This window comes from Fukomys damarensis, unplaced genomic scaffold, assembly GCF_012274545.1.
Source record: "Fukomys damarensis isolate Sample0158 unplaced genomic scaffold, DMR_v1.0_HiC HiC_scaffold_4, whole genome shotgun sequence".
Lineage (NCBI taxonomy): Eukaryota > Metazoa > Chordata > Mammalia > Rodentia > Bathyergidae > Fukomys > Fukomys damarensis.
Window position 1 is genome coordinate 8,541,561 of NW_022900916.1, and position 15,243 is coordinate 8,556,803.

The 15,243-nt window shown below is 36.9% G+C and overlaps 1 protein-coding gene across 1 annotated transcript in view; it reads right to left on the reverse strand.

Annotated features, from left to right (window-relative positions):
- Reln (reelin) overlaps positions 1–15,243 on the reverse strand; it is a 295,852-nt gene that overhangs the window by 258,374 nt on the left and 22,235 nt on the right. The window lies entirely within an intron of this gene.

Genomic DNA, 15,243 nt, shown 5'->3' on the forward strand with positions numbered 1-15,243 from the left:
GGAGGAAAATCTAAAGGGAGTGAATTTTTAATATTCAAAATTTTGCTATAAATCTTGAAAAACTTTTTAGAGGGGGGAAGCAAAAATGATCAAGTGCTAAAATTTTTCATTTTTAGTAACAAAATGAAATTAAGATAGGAACAGAAATAAAATGGATATTTATTTACAGCACATATATTCAGAAAAAAAGTATACTAGGGCTTTCAAGCAATAGGTGCATGAGAGACATTGTTGGTTAAAAGAACTACTATTTTGTAACTGTACTGTCTACCTAGAATGTACCAATAAATTCAATTAAAAAAAAGAACTACTATTTTAAAACAAATCAATGCTCTATTTGGTCTTTTTCTATAAACTTGAATTTTCATATATTGGATTCACTCTAAGACCAAGGTTCACAAAATTTAAATTAATCTAAACATAACACAGCTATAGAAGTCACATAAATCCAAGATGCCCACGTGAGAAAATTTGAGAAGCATTTTCTTTAGTAGCAAAGGATTATATTAGTGCTGTGCTTTAAATCCCTGAGAATATAAACTAGACATTGAAATACCAACACAATTGCAAATCTCCTTATAAAATCACAGCACCATTTCAATTTAAAGGGTTGGAATGACTACCGGGATAGGTATTAAAACTTCATCTACAATATCAAGTAGGATTTTAAAAAGTGTATCTTTCATATAAAATAAACAAGAATTTCTGTAATGCTTGATTTGCTGATGAAAACAAAAATAGAGCTTCCTAAGTAATCGTGGTCACAATATAAATCTGGTCTAGGAATGCTGGTCCTTCTTAACATGAATTAAACCCATGGCACACTTCACAAAGCGGTATGTCCTATAATGCGATATTTTCATATTTCCAATCAAATGTAGAGTAAACATTCCCAAGCCCTGTTGCCAAGTGAATTTATTTGGAGGAAGTGGAATCAACCACATAGATACAAGAAATCCAGAGTGTTGTCTCTCTCGTGGTGAAGAATAAGGTCACTTCTTTCCTAAAACCCTTTTCAGATTTGACTGTACTGCTACCGTACTCCATCTTCATTCCCATTAAAACTACTTATAAACAAATTAACGATTGCTGCTTTCTCCTGACACTGCATTACAGCAGTGTAATCCCAATGCCGGTGACCAAAACACCTCAATGTATTTAGTGCTTTTAAATGCATCTAAACATTGCATTTATTTAATTCTCTAACTTTGTTTAATGTTTCTTCTTATGTTAGATGTCTTTAATATACTCACTGTTCTTGCAATATGTGATGAAGTGTTAGAGGTCAGGAGTCAAGTGATTAACAGTGTTGGTTAAAAGACGCCTAACTATAGCGATGATAACTGAAAATTATGAGAGCGCCACACCTTTGCTTAGTGCTCCAATGATTGATTCAGCTCATGCTCTTTGGCACCTTCTAAGTATAAGACTTTATGCTATGCCCAGGGGGAAGTGCATACCCAAAGCGCGCTGTCTTACAGACTGCAGCTAGATATGCAGCCTCCAAGCCTAGAAGAAAGTTAAAAACAGAATTCTTCAGGCACTCCTGCAAATTATACTGGGTGAAGATCATTATGAGGCCTGATGACAACCTTGACGACTACATTTGCAGAACAACAGGAACAGGCAGGGTTATAGATCTTAGGATGCTGTCATTTTCCCTTCTGCTCCTCTCCTAGCAACAGATGCAATTACAGGGAATGCTTTCGAAAGTGGGGTTCACCAGCTATTTCAAAAGGTGGAAAATTTTATAAACGGTGAAAATTGCACCCTAAAATATCTCAATGCTATGAAAACCACAGAGAATCTTTGAGCTCCGGGTTTAAGATCTTCCAGTGATGTGTATTCGGAAAGATCTCCTCCACATAATTAGCTTCACCTTCACTATTTCTCAGAGACATAGACTCTTTATCATATTCTTTTATTTCCTCATCCTTTGAGGGGAAATTCTTAAAAAATGTCCATACCTTTATCTTTTGGACTTGTATTTATTGATGGGAATTTTTATGAATTGATTCAGTTTGAGGTTAAGAGAACTGTTATTTCTAGTATATGTAAGAATTATTCTCAATTACATCTAACTGCTTACGTGATTGATAACAAAGCCAAAATATCAATGAGGAGAAATCAAATTTTATCTGAAATTGCTAGAATTTTTTTTTGTATTTCAAGTAGAATGGCACTAAATAGTGGTCTAAAAAGAAACCCATCATTTATGCTCTGAATGTCTGACAAATTAGGAATAATGCCTGTTACACTATGCAGGTCACAGCCTGTCAGGTAAGCATTTCTCACCACATGGCAGCGACAATGCATATATTAGATTTGTAAATGTAAAATCTACACACAGTTTCCAGGTTAGAATATGTTTAAAGAATCTGGGCATAAATATTGTGTACTAACACCAAACTCGATTCTGCAGTGTCTGCGCAGCCACAAATTATTTATAAGGAATCGGAAGCAAGATTCTTTAGACAGAGCTAATGAACTAATGTATGTTCTCACTAAGAAATTGTGTAAAAAATAGTATTAGGTCTTTCTGGTAAATTAAATTTCTAAATCTAATGACTGCAGTGGTGCTGTAGTGGTGAGCACAGCTGCCTTCTAAATCTTAACTATGAGTTATAACACTAAGTTAGAAAACAGCTTGCCTATGTTGTTCAGTGTGGGGTGGGTTTCACGAGATATCTTCTCTCTGTTCTTTTGCTAAACATCACATCAAGCCAAGGTGCTTTAATAAAAAATTATCATAGATGAATGATGTACAATTATTGCACATTAGGAGGTCTAGCAGGACTTGCCTTTCAGAAAAAGTTTTAAGATATAGCCAGGTATGAAAAATACATATTTATGGATTATATTTAAAAATCAGGCTCAAGGAGCAGGTCAAAGGAAAACTAGCTTTGATTCTTGGCTCTTCCACTAGTAATCTTTTTCTTTTTCCTCATTGAGTTTATTGGTACATTTTAGTATACAATACAGTTACATTCATTACTGGGATCTTGTACCTTTACATGACAGGTCTTGGTTCTCATCTTTTCCCCTTGTCCCTGCTCTCCCTTCACCCCTTCTCCCTCCCCATTTACAAACAGTGCATTTCCATCCACTACTAATCTTTTTTTTTTTTTTGGTACCAGGGGTTGAACTCAGGTCCTTGAGCTTGCAAGGCAGTCACCAGAACCACTGAGCTAAATCCCCAGCCATCCACTAGTAATCTTAATGACTAAATTATGCAAGCAGTATTTTACCTGCCTAGGTACCAGATTCTTCATTAGTACAATCTGGCTTTCCTATTTCACAGGTTGCTATATGAAGGTTCAAATAAGGTAACGACTATAAAAGTATTTTACAAACAGAAAGTGACTCGATGCATGTAGAAAGTCAAAATCTAATTTCTCAAGACCCTCTTTGACCACCTCCAGACATATGACTCTATATGGCAAGTGAGTATGTATATGTGAGTACATTCATGCATAAAAACACAAAAGACAACTACATATATTGTTAACTTCCAGACCTGGAATACTCAGCAGCATTTGAACTCCGCCATATGTCCACTGTTCTAGTTCTTTGGTTTGAACATTTAAAATAGCATACTACAGCTGGGGATTTAGCTCAGTGGTTCCACCACCTTCTTCGCAAGCACAAGGACCTGAGTACGATCCCTGGTACCAAAACATAAAAAATTAAAAATAAAATAGCATACTAGAGTGTGTATCACAGGAAGGAGTTGATTCCTCCCCAAATCCTTATGAATACTCCAGCCAACTTCTCGCTACTCAGATTTTAATTGAAGAGCACTCAGATTAGCCACTAGATTGTTGATTACTTCATCATGGTGGCGATGGTTACATCATTCACATTTGCCCAGATCACATGTGCTTCCAGTGGCCACCTGGTCAACCTTACAATGACGTCTAAGCCAAAATGTTTAGGTTTTACTTAAGGGACAGGTGGAATATGATTACAAGTTGTATACAGAAATGTGAGGTGAGGCAGAAGGGGCTCGAACAGATACGGGAAGCCTTCCTGAGGGCTTACTGGACATTTCATGGGAATAAGCTCTGATCCACTGTGGCTTATAAAACATTTTTTAAATCTCAGAATAGCAAGCACGTGACAGAGAAACGATAGGTTCCTTGGTTTCTAAGGAAGGAAGAGTCCAAGTTTTACAACTTCAAGGAGTTTCATCCATCTTAGAAAAAAAGGTCTCTAAATGTTGGTAAGGAAAATATTATACACATTTTAGCAAAATCTAAGTAAGTCATATTTATTCTTTTGGGTAAGAAAGCTATACTACATTACATATTCAAGAGGAAGAAAGAACCCAATATTTCACTGACATACAAATTAAGTGCTAGATTACTCCAGAATCTCTTCATAATTACTGGGTAAAGGGCAAAGGGAAAAAAGGCAAGGGAACTTTGGTCTAGTTTACTGATTGTAGTAGTTATCCTTTTTCTGAGGAGGAATGGAGCTCCTTGAAGGTAAGCATTTCCCTATAGGCAATGATAAAATATAACTTACCTCTTTCACTTTCTAAAATAGAAGGAAATAAACATTGAATTGAATAAGCACTAAGAAAGTCTGAGATATGATCTCATAAAGATCAATTTATCTTCAAAAGACTGGAGAAAATCTGTCTGGGAAACCCTGAATGATCTATGATGGAAAAAACTCAGATACTAAATATCAGATTCTCTTGAAAACAAGCCAAGCCAGGGAAACCTGTAACGAAGACAACTATCAACAAGCTCTCCATCCTGTTGGCACCTCACATGCAAAGATGCAAAGAAAAAATATAAAAATTAAAATATTAAATACCATTAACCATACATTTTATATATTAAAATAATATCTGAAATCTATAAAATTACAGTATATAAAGGAGAGAAAAATTCAGAATTTAAATATCTATTGGAAATCTGGACTGTTACAGCTTAGCTGGAAATCCAATAGAAGATTTGGAAAATAACAGTTGAGAAAATTACTCAGAAAGTATAGTAAAAATAAAGAGATGGAAATAATAAAAAAAGAAAATTAGGTCTGCTCAGATTGTTCGAAATCACAATAAAAGCATTCCAGAAAAAAAGAAGAGAGAAAATGGGACCAGAATGGGGTAAATCCTCAACGACATAACTCAGAAAAATTGCCTAGACCCAAAGGACATCAGTTTGCCAACTGAAGAGCCCAGTGAATTTCCAGCACAACAGAAAAACATAATAAAAATGGTGTGCATCATTAGGGAAGTCAAAATCGCTGAGATCAAAGGGAAGATCCCACATATTTGTAAAGAACAGAAAATTTCCAAGAGAGTGTCAAGAACCAGAATGGCCTTGGTTTTCTCAAGTCACACAGGGAGCTAGAAGGCAGTTGAATTTTGTCTTCTAATTCTGAAGGACACACGTCCAATTTAGAACTCTACCTGCAATCTGCCATTGACAGAACCATCGAAGAGGACAGAACCAAGATGTTTCCAGAACAACAGTCTCCAAACCTTTGTTTCTACTGAAGAAAGTCCTGCAGGGTATTTTCTGCCAAATCAACAATGATGACAAAAGACAGGGAGGTACTGGGAGTACTGAGGAAAAAGGAGGATGTAAAACCAAGGAAACTGGAGACTCAAAGCAGGAGAGAGGCAAGGTAGGTCTGTGGCCAGCTGTACCACAGCTCGCAGAGAAGCCTGGCTAGGAATAGGCCAAGGTCTCAGCAGGGATTTCTTCAAGAGGTTTAGACTGATGAAAATCTAAAGGGTTGGATTGTGTCAAGATTGTTTACACAGTCAGGGAAGGAACAAATCCTTAGAAGACAGAGCAAATAAAAAGCAAGGCAATAACTAATTCCAGGGAAAACAAAAACTTAAGCTGAAAAGGAAAAGAAATTACAGTGCAGTGTGTGACACAGCTGTGAACCGTATTTTCACGATCCACGTTGCCGACTGTTAATATCTGTCCAACCAGAACTACAAAAGGACAATCTAATTGTTTATGATGGAAAGTCAATAAGTAATGCCTTGACCAGAAAAAAACAACTGGCAAACCAAGCATGTTATTTAGAGATGGGAAGCAAATTCTGATGCAGTTAGCTAAAGAGGAGCCGAGTGTGACTATGTAACATCAGAAGCACATGGAAGAGTGGATGTGGGACATTAATGATTTCTTGGGTGAACAAGACAGTATGTTTTTAAGCCACCGAATGTCAGGTTTTTCTCTTGAGTGTTGTGGAACCTATGCCTCAGTGATACATATTCCAGGAAGCAGAATTTCTGGCTTAGAATTATTTGTAGAAATTCTCTATTTTAATAAAATTTGTACTTTTCACTGCTCTCACAATTCATCTCAAAGGAACGGCCTCAATTATCCTGCAGCTTCCCCAGCCCTCCACAGTAACGGTCCCCATCTAAGGAAGCCCTGTTCCCCAGGGCTTGTGCTCTTCCTTCTGCTCCTTTCTGTGCCCTGCCCCTCTGCTCTCACTACCCATTCACTCCACCCTTTGCCCCAAGCATTACGAAATCAATTACTTATTACACTGCTAAGTAATGTCACTGCCTCACATCTCTTCCTCACTCGGGCTTTGAACGCAGTGGTTCATCCATCTTCATTTCAGTGCAAGGTCCGAATGCCCAGGTCTTAAAATCATCATGACCTAAAAGTTCCAGTCTAATCAAGTGGAACCAAAGGAAGGGCAGAAGACGTTCAGGTCAGTTTCCTGCATATGTTAGAATCATATTCTTTGGCAGAAACATGTCACATTCTTTCTTCTTGACAGGCAGCAGAGACGATTGCAGGACTACAACAGGCCAGAGATGAGGCAGGACAACCTAGCAATCTTGCTGTTATCCCCATTCCCCTTGTGGCCGCTCGGCTGGAGGCAGATTAACTTTCCCTCCAGGAAAAACCCTCATTCTTCTGCATGGATTGAGGTGCACTCGCACAGGGTTTGAGTCAAAGAGGAACTGTGGCAATGGTAATGCCAGAAAACTCTCTTGATACCAGAATTATTTTTCTCTTCCCTCTTGTTTAAGAAACTGGTATATAAATGTATTTTATTTCTGTTTGGTTGCTTGCTTCCAAACAAACTAGACACTAACTTTCCACTATGGATATTCATCTATCGTATTTTCTATTTTTTTAACTGGACCAACAAGGAGAGATAACCAGACCTATTCTCCCATAGTTAGGTAAGTATTTTTAAAGTCACTACCACAGAGAGATTTTAAAGGTTAAAATAAAAAACTATATTGACTCAGTATTAGTGCTCAACTATTTCTATTTTCAAAATTCTTTCAAAAATAATTATTGATGAGTATTTACTTGAAAGAAGATATGAGAACTGAAAACTCAAAGTAAATTGATTTTCATTACACCTCTCATTATTACTTTCTAAAATATATCCTGCTTGTAGAACAATGAAACCAATCATGCCTAAATAAAAATAAACTGCTTTTATCTGAAAAATGGCAAAGTGTAGAGCAATCTATTATTTTTACCAGGTGCATTAAGTCATATAGAAAGGCCTGAGTTTAATCACAAGAGGTACTGTAAAACACATTGGTAACATCCCCAACCTAACTCATGCCTACATGAGAGATTGGTACATCTTATGAATTAAACATAAGTCCTGATTTATGTTCCGTTATCCCTCATATCAAAAACTACAGTAGCAGAGCTGTGTCACTGTGAATCCATTTAATGATATTGATGAGACAGCTGGCGCAGAGACTGCAAAGTAACTGCCAGTGCATAGCACAGCCCTATAAATCACTTCTGCAGAGTGGTTAAGCAATAAATAACAAGTCATTAATTCACAGTATATTATGCTAAGAAGCTCAAACTACATATGTACCAGATTGTAAATAAATGCCTGTGAGACAATATTGGAAGCAAGCAACGCTTGACATTAAAACAATTTTTTAAGAGCAAAAATTCATTGAATAGAATTAATTCATTGTAAATTTCCCTTGGCAGACATAAACCAACCCAGGGTTTTGTTCAGCAGATTCCAAAACTTTTCATCCAGGGGGAAATACACATCAGATATTAAATTCAATGGCTCTTTTTGGTGTCTAAATTATGAATCTACTCAGTAAACACCATAAAGCCTTTGCATGAACTAACAGTATTTCTGTGAAGAATATGACTTGGAGAATGAAGTGGGTTATTCAAATGCTTCACCCAGTGTCCACAGAGCCTGCAGAAAACAGGATGGAAGCCAACTGCGTTCTCACATGAATGAGAAACGTTTGCTAACTTCCTCTCCCCAGTCATCTGTCTTCTACTCCACACCCTGACCATCTTTTCCCAGGATTCCCCAGAAACTGAGTTCCTGAACCTGACAGGAAGTCACCACAGCCCCATACGGCCCTTGTGCAGTTCACGCCAGCACCTTCTTCTGTCCTGTCCCACTCAGGCCTGCTTCCTTCTTTCCTGGAGACCAGTGAGCAATTAGGTCTGAAGCAATCTGACTGAAAATGGTAGCTCTAAGAATAATGACCTCACTCTTCCTAAAGTTTACAAATACTTTTTTAGTAGTATACATTTTGCAACACATAATGATCACATTGCTGGCGGGGAGTTGGTATGTGTACATAACACACCTTATTTTTTTTCATTTCCTTCTCCAAGTCTCCTTCCCCTTTTCCTCCATTTCTTGATCCCTTTCCATTTCAGAAGAACTATCTCCTGCTTCCTATTATTTATCTTTTACTTTGTTCTTTATTTACACTTTGGGTTTCTCATATAGGAGAAACTATGAGATACTTAAATCTTCGCTGTCTGATTCATTTCACTTAATCTTATGGCCTCAAGGCACATTCATTTTCCTACAAATGACCAAATTTATCATTCTTTATGGCACACTAGTACTCTACTGTCTGTAAATACATTTTTAAAAATCCATTCATCTGTTATGGACATGGGTCCTTCCAAGAGTTAGCTGTTATGAAGTGTGCTGCTATAACTATGGGAATGTATGTATCATCGTAATATGATGTCTTTAACATTTTGGGGAAGACACCTAGAAGGGGAGAAGCTAGATTGAATGAAATTTCTAGTTTTTGTTATTGAGAAATCCCCGTACTGATTTCCATAGTGGTTGTACTAGTTACATTCTTGTTCAAGGCACAGGATTCCACCAGCTCTGCAGCCTCGCCAGCATTTGTTGTTATTTGATTTGACAGCAGCTATTCTTTCTGGGGTAAGAGGAAATGTCAGTGTTGCTTTAATTTCCATTTCCCTACTGTCCAGCAATGTTAAATATTTCTTCATGTATTTATTGGCTACTTGTACTTCTTCTGAAAAGTATTTATTCATTTCAGTTGCCCATTTTTTATTGGGTCTTTTATTTGGGGGGGCTCTAATTATTTTGAGGTTTTATAGATTCTAGATATTAGTCCTCGGTCTAAGGAACAAATGGAAAAGTTTTTTTTCTGTTCTATTGGTTGTTTCTTGACTCAGTTAAGAACCTCATGCTTTACCCTTTGAGATGTATTTTGTTTCTAAAATGGACATACTATCATTTAGACTGCTTATATTACAAGGTTATGGAAATAAAATATTGTACATGCAAATACTGTAAGATAAATGAGGATTATTATGTGGCTCACTGTAGCTAAGAAAGAACAGAACACAAATTCAAGGTCTTTGCCAGGAGGAGGCTGAATGTCTGTCGAGATGCTATAGTTGTGATCTGAAATGAGCCCCAGAGGCCCATTAAAGTGTGGCCTTGTCCATGGGAGGGGAGGTGGTGCAGCCTGGGGAAAGAAAGTGAGGTTTTTGGATGTCTGCCCCTCTGTCTTTGCTGCCGGGATGCCATGAGATGAGTTTCCTATCATGATTTGCCTTGCCACAGGCCCAAAGGCAGTAAGGCCTGACCACCATGGACTGGAACCTGTGAAGCTGTGAGCCTAAATAAACCTTGACTCTGAAAAAAAAAAAGAAAGAAGACAGGCACCTCGCTGTGTATTAGGAGACAGGCCTGTAATCTCAGCTACGAGCTACTCCAGAGGCTGAGGCATGAGGACCACAAGACTGAGGACAGCTGGGGATGTAGCTCAATGGTAAAGCACCCATGGGTTCGACCCATAAAATCCTCATTTACTGCTTCAGCCAAGTGAGAGAGATATTTTGAGGGAAAGGGTTATTTTTGTTTTTGTTTTTAGTTTGCCAGGCAAGCGCAGTGGTACAAGTAATATTGCATCATGAAGATACAGTTATTTGGATTTGAACTTGCTGATGGAAACACAGATTATAATGTCATAGTTTATACAGATTGATAAATGTAAATAAAGCATCCTCATCTTCATCGCTAAGCAAGGGTCACTGCTGTGGTGATTCACCGTCCGTGCTATGCCATTAATGAGAGGAAGACGGGCAGCAGAAGCACGCGCTCAGCCTGCGATGCCCCGGGAGCAGAGGGCCAAAGGCTCTGCAGAGAGGGGGAAGCAGGACTTGGGCTCTACTGCGGCTGTCACCATCTAGCTCTGTGACACCGAGCTCACCTCTCTGGAACTGTTCTTCTTCTTTACAATGTGTAGTCTTTCTAGCTGCCAGTGGAGCCTGAAGTTATGCCAGGCCAAAAGATTATGCTCCTATCAATGCACCCACTTGGCAGTGCTCCTAAAAAGGTAGCATTTTTTCCAGTAAATTTACACATCTTTGACTTGCAAGGTCAATTAGAGATGAAAGAAGGTATAGAAAGAAACAGAAACAATCTGTAAGGTAAAGCAGAGTGGCACTGAGATGTTTTGCTGACTGATTTTCCATTGTCGACTCTCGGCAGTTCAACTGTCACGTGAACAACTTTATATGCTGAAAATATTTGATCGTGAAAGTGATTTAATTTCCAGAAATATAGACACCCATTATTACAAGTTATTTTAGAACTATTTCTTGAGTCCACTTTGCTATGGAATTATTTTTTTCCTTTTTAAAATATTTATTTGAGAAATTTAATTCATGGTCATATAATTATGGGTTGGCTGATACTTGACCTTATAAAGTTTTACATATTATGACATATGAAAGTTTTACTCTTTCCAGGTGAATAAGTTAATCTTTACCCTGTGTCGAAATTTCTAAGGCAGGCAACTGGGAGAATACCTATGTGATTTTCTTTGGTTTTTAAAGTCACAAGTTTGCAGTATTCAAAATTTATCTATAAAGATTTCAATGTATCACTAGTATTTTTTCTGCAATTTTAATTAATTTAACTTGCCAGTGATTCATACTAATTCTTGGTCAAATACAATTATTGGACAGTGTGATAATTTCATATTTAAAAATAAAACTTTAGTTGTGGATTCACATGACAGATTGAGGAAAGTCATTCTTGTGAGCTGAAATGCTAATGACACACTGGGTAGTCTCTCTTTGTGATCCAAATATTTATCCCCAAAGACTAAACGTGGCATACCAAAGCATGTTATGTTGAAAATCTCCAGGAAAAAGCAGTAATTCTCATAGACATGGTTTGAAGGTCCTGCACATCCCCAATGCTGCTACACTAAAAATCTCTGTGGAAAGGACTCCAATCAACAATTTTTTTTTTCAGATAGTTGATATTTAAATCCCATGATTGAATCATTCACAAAACGCTTTTTTAAGTCCAGGAATGTATAATGTCCTGTAAATTAAATTGTTGTATGTCAAGGCCTCTATAAAATAGGGGGAAAGTTCACAAGTTTTATCTTCACTTTTCTATGCAGAAATAGCAGAAGGCAACATAACTTTCAAGATAGGTTTCCTTAACAAAAAAACAAATAAGCAAATGTAATCATCTTTTAATTTGTCTAAATACACAAAGATCAATATTTAGGAAGTTACGTTCCAAAAGAACAGTATGATTTACAGTGGTTCCCCAGTTACCTTTCTCTAGAAACACACAAACACATCCACATGCCCACAAACACACACATAAACATGTACACATACACAACATACAAAATCTGCAAAAAATATACACCACACACAAAACACACACATTAACACATGCAAAATATAAAAGAATACACCACACAAACACATATACGCACAACACACAAAATATACAAAACACACACACACACACACAATTTTCCAAGGCTGTTCTGAAGCAGTGACAGGATATAAGCTTTACAAATAACTAATTTTACCTGCCAGGTGTGGTGGTGCACACCTGTAACCCCAGCACTTGGGAGGCTGAGGAAGGAAGAAGAGTCGCTGCAAGTTTGAGGCCAGCCTGGGCTACATAGTGAGTTCAAGGACAGCCTGGACGAGAGTGAGACCTTGTCTCAGAAAAAAACCAAAAAAAAAAAAAATTTATTGAACATTGCAACAACAGTTCCAGGACTTGCTGATTTGTTCTTTTTCCAGTGGCCCTTGAGGGGCTTCCTGGAACCAGGGGGTGGCACTGCTGTCTTTAAGACGCACTCCTTCACTGCTCCTTGAGCCTTCATCAGGGAACAGATCTGGTAACCCAGACCACCATTTGTAACCCAACTCAGATAATTTTTTCTTGCTTGCATGTCTCGATGTCTGTTGACTTATTAATGCTAATCTTGCTACACTTCTGTCCACTCATGTGTATAATATCACCCTGTAATTTATGCACATCAGACTGGAATTTTGTTCCCCGGCAAAGTCTAGCATCATCTATAAACTTGAAAATTTCACTGTAAATTCTCATTTCTAGGAAGTTTTTGAATCAATAGGTGAAGACCAAGGGCAGGCAGATATTAAAAGCAGATATACAGTGATTCAAACCTGGGGCTAGCCCTGTCTGTCTCTGCCGTGGCTCTATGTTCAATTTAGCAAAAGCAGAGGCGAAGGTAAAAGACTCAGCCATGTGACAGAAGAGGTGATTTGAAAGATTCTTCTAAATGGCAAAAACAGGTCATACCAATTATGTCTAACTTCCACTTCCACGATACCATAATGTCTCGGAATACATCTCTAGGGTTTCCTTTGGTAAAGGCTTAAGGATATTTATATAAGGTATTTACGTTCCCAGTGAAGGCTAAATAGAATATGGAAGAAAAGATACACGAAAAGAATGCCATGAGAAGATATTATTACTAAACAGATAACATATATGTCACCACCTGTGACAGTTTTAAAGCCTCAGGTAAGGGCCTAAAATCATTAAATAAATAGGAATTTAGAAAGAGAATATTTATATAATAAAGTCAACTCTCATCTATGGGTGGAATTTATATTCTGTATCTTTCTAGCAAAAGAAAGATGGGAGTATTATATTCAAATTATATAGTTAAAGTTTTTCTTTGGTTTTAAAGCTACTTTTAACAAACATAAGCAGCAGAATAAGAGGCTTACTCCCTAGTCACTTTTTAGGTGCAATTTGGAAAGGGAACAGGATGTGTTCCTTTCAATTGAATTAATTTGCCTTATAAAGCAGAAGTTTTAAGAGCATTTACTGAAATTCACCAATGGAACAGAAAATATTGCAGACTGACAGACAGTATTTCCTTAAAGTGATGACTAGGTAATTGGAACAATAATTAGGAAACTGACATTTATCTTAACCTATAAGTAACTATCAAGCACTACTATCGAAAACCAAAACCAATACAGTTGAAACTTTAACATTAATTAGGTTTTGTGATGCTGCCCTCAGGAAAACAGAGTAATGGTTGGTTTTTAAGTGCTGGAGATTGAACCTAGGGCCTCTGCACTGAGCTATATCTCCATCACCCTTTTTATTTTGAGACAGGGCTTGCTACGTCACTAAGTTGCTGGGCTCAAACTTGTGATTACAGGCATGTACCACCATGCCCAGCTAGAAGCATTTTTATGCATATGCTTGTCATTTTATCACCCTAGGCTACATAGTGAGTTCAAGGCGACCCTGAATTACAAAGCGAGACCCTATCTCAAAAAAAAAAGGAAAACAACACACTTTTATAAAGCATGTATAAATAACATTAACTACACGTTATTCACCACAAAGCTCTATAATAGTGAACAATGGAAGCAAGCAAAATGTCCACGAATAAGAGATGGACTAAATATTTTATACTACAGCTATGTAATAGAATAGTATTTGGAAGATGTTTAGATGGATATTTATTGGGGATATATTTGTAAAGTTTTTATTTCTTTGAAAAAACTCATCACATTAGAAAATAATATGTATACGAAGTTTTAATTTTGTACAATAAAAATTGAACATGTATAAATATCTAGAGAAATATACTCCCAAATATTTACTGCTGTTTTCTAAGATAGTAGAAACATGCATATATACATGTTAGCCTGAATATGCATGTCTGTACACACAGGTATTAGCTTAGCAATTTTTTGAATATATAACATTGTTTCACTCCTGGAAAAATAAAGGAGCTAAAGATGTAGGGAAGGTGGGATGGGTAGGGGAAGGGTAATAAGGGAAAAGAAAAAATGTGAGAGAATGAAAAGATGAAAATAAAGTGTTTGTAGATGGGGAGGGGAGGAGGGGCTGAAGGGAGGGCAGGGGTAAGGGGAAAAAATGAGAATCAAGACCTGTCATGTAGAGGTACAAGATCCCAACAATGAATGTAACTGTACTGTATACTTAAAATGTACCAATAAACTCAATTAAAGCTGAAAAAAAAAGTATTACTGCAGTCAAGCATAAATGTGAAAGTCTGTAGTATATATTTGTTTACTGTTGTTCTTTTAAATGGTAAGTTTAGATTGAGGCTTTTTTTTTAATTTTATTGAGTTTATTGGTACATTTTAGGGATACAGTTACATTCATTGTTGGGATCTTGTACCTCTACATGACAAGTCTTGACTCTCATTTTTTCCCCTTACCTCTGCCCTCCCTTCACCCCCTCCTCCCCTCCCCATCTACAAACACTTTATTTTCATCTTTTCATTCTCTCACATTTTTTCTTTTCCCTTATTACCCTTCCCCTACCCATCCCACCTTCCCTACATCTTTAGCTCCTTTATTTTTCCAGGAGTGAAACAATGTTATATATTCAAAAAATTGCTAAGCTAATACCTGTGTGTACAGACATGCATATTCAGGCTAACATGTATATATGCATGTTTCTACTATCTTAGAAAACAGCAGTAAATATTTGGGAGTATATTTCTCTAGATATTTATACATGTTCAATTTTTATTTTACAAAATTAAAACTTCGTATACATATTATTTTCTAATGTGATGAGTTTTTTCAAAGAAATAAAAACTTTACAAATATATCCCCAATAAATATCCATCTAAACATCTTCCAAATACTATTCTATTACATAGCTGT